This window comes from Euphorbia lathyris, chromosome 2 (assembly GCF_963576675.1).
Source record: "Euphorbia lathyris chromosome 2, ddEupLath1.1, whole genome shotgun sequence".
Lineage (NCBI taxonomy): Eukaryota > Viridiplantae > Streptophyta > Magnoliopsida > Malpighiales > Euphorbiaceae > Euphorbia > Euphorbia lathyris.
In genome coordinates this window covers 119483707-119486308 of record NC_088911.1, presented here as the reverse complement: position 1 = coordinate 119486308, position 2602 = coordinate 119483707, and positions in this window count along the sequence as shown.

The following is a 2602-nucleotide window of genomic DNA, read 5'->3' as shown; positions in this document are numbered from 1 at the left end:
GAGCGGGGGTGACCAGAACGCCTTGTGCGACTGCCGGATGTCCCGAAACGCAATTTTCGCCCAAACTCGTTCCTGTTTTAGCCTGCACATGCATGTAAACTCCAAATAACATTAGTTCTGAGGTTAAATTGACCCGCCAATCACTTGTTTGAGTAAATACTCCGTTTGGTGCGACTTTTAGCGGACCAATTAGCCATAAAAGATAATTGAAACTTAACGTACATGCTAATTTGGCCATATTTGCCTAAAATGATCAGAAAACGAGCCTAAACCACGAAAAGTAAATAGAACATATACAATTTCTAACTAACTCACACAAAAGCATATAGATGCGAGAATTGCTCGCTTATTCGCAAAACTAGAATGCGATAAGCAATTTCATCATGAACACCACACAAAGGAAAAACCTCGGAGATAGGAACATGTCGTGATTTTAGAACAGTTCTCATAGAAGAGCATATAAATAGGGCTAAAACTATATTCGAAACTCTATAAAATATGGTGATAACAACCATTACTCTATGTTGACGATATGCTTATTGAGTAGTGAATTCAAGATGAAAGATCTGGGAGCTGCCAAAAAGATTCTTGGTATGGAGATCCATAGAGATGGAGCTATAGAAACACTTTGTTTAACTCAGAAAAGTTTTGTTGAAAATGTGTTGAAACGATTTGGCATGAAAAATGCTAAACCTGTAAGTACTCCACTTGCTGCTCATTTCAGACTTTCTGCTAACATGTGTCCACAGTCCAAAACGGATATTGAAAATATGTCACATGTACCTTACTCTAATGTTGTTGGTAGTATCATTTACGCGATGGTTCGTACTCGTCCTAACATTTCACATGCAGTCAGTGTAGTCAGTAGATATATGTCTAATCTTGGTAAAGGTCATTGTAATGTTGTGAAATGGATTTTGAGATATTTAAGGGGTACTACTAATGCTTGTTTAAAATTTGGAAGGAGTGAGAACATGGTGGCAAGCTATGTTGATTCAAACTATACAGGTGATCTTAATAGAAGAAGGTCCATCACAGGTTATATGTTTACTCTTGGTACCAACGCTATTAGTTGAAAATCTACTTTACAACCTATAGTTGCATTATCCACTACTGAAGCTGAATAATGGTTGTAGTTGAAGTAATAAAAGAAGCTATTGGGCTACGAGGCTTGGTTGGAGAGCTCAGTTCAAATTTGCTAAAGATTATTGTTCACTGTGATAACCAGAGTGCTATATATTTGACGAAGGACCAGATGTTTCATGAAAGAACGAACACATTGATGTGAAGTACCATTTTATTCGAGATATTGTTTCTGAAGGAAATATTACTGTCAGTAAATTAGTACTGCAAATATTTCGACCGACATAATGACCAAGCCTCTTTCAACAACTAAGTTCAAGCATTGCTTGAATTTGATCGATATTTGTAATAAGTGAGTTAGCCCGAGAGGCCATTACGATGGACGAAGACTTTTATGAAATTTCAAATCAAGGTGGAGATATGGATGATTTGAAATTCAACTTTCAAACCAAATTGCGTTGAATTTTGAACACAGACCATACAAATTTGTCAAAGTTCATATTAGTCCATTTTTTCCTTTTGTTCACACATGATTTTTTTTTCTCCATTCACATCCCATATTTTTCCTATAAATACTATGCATTGGCATATGTTTTGAGCATCCAAGCAATTGACACTCAATTGCTAATTTGAATGATATTCTTCAAGAGAGAATTGCAAGGTTTTGGGTGTATTAGGATTAAGGGCTTTTGAGTGTTATTTTCTCCATTCTTTTGTACCACTTCTAGTTCACTAATGGAATAATTTTAGTCTCCTTCGCTCGTGGAGTAGGCACCGAAGCACATAAATCTCTAGGTCATTTATTTTATTATTATCTTTTATTTTATTGTCAATTTATTAATGAGGACATCCCTCACTCAAATGCAGATTGGGAGCCAAGGAACGCGGAGCGCAGAACAGAAGACGCGGGGCGTGTCCTCAGGACTCATGGAGACAATGGAGACCCAGCTAAGGAGGAGGAAGTCAGTGAGGCAACCATGCAAAGCGTAAAAAGTCCCAAGCAAGAGGGAGGATCCAGGGAACCAGACACGCGAAGCGTGCCTACGAATGCACAGAGCGTGTCAACGAGAGCGCGGAGCGTGGAACAGGGAGCCAGGACGAGCCAAGTCTAGTATGTCAAACACACAGAGCGTGTCGCCAAGAACGCGGAGCGTGGATCGAACAACCGAGATGACCCAATTCCAGGAGCGCACTCACGCGGAGCGTGAAGAAGAACACGCGGAGCGTGCCTGGCCGAGGAATACTTCCTCCTAAAGTTCTTCCTGCAAGGAACAATATCTGCCACTCCTTAATTACTATTTTACCACTACCCTCTTATTTACTAGAGTGCCATTAACCTTCCCTACCCCTATTTTACCCCTAGTGGTTAAACTATTCTTGAAACTCTAGTATGGGCTTTTAGTATTTTGTTATTTGAATTGGGGAAGGTATAAATGCTCCCTCTTTTGTAATGAGACATAACTTTGATATTATTTGAAATTAAAGCCTCTATTGGAGCAAGGAGCTAATCCTTTGGGTT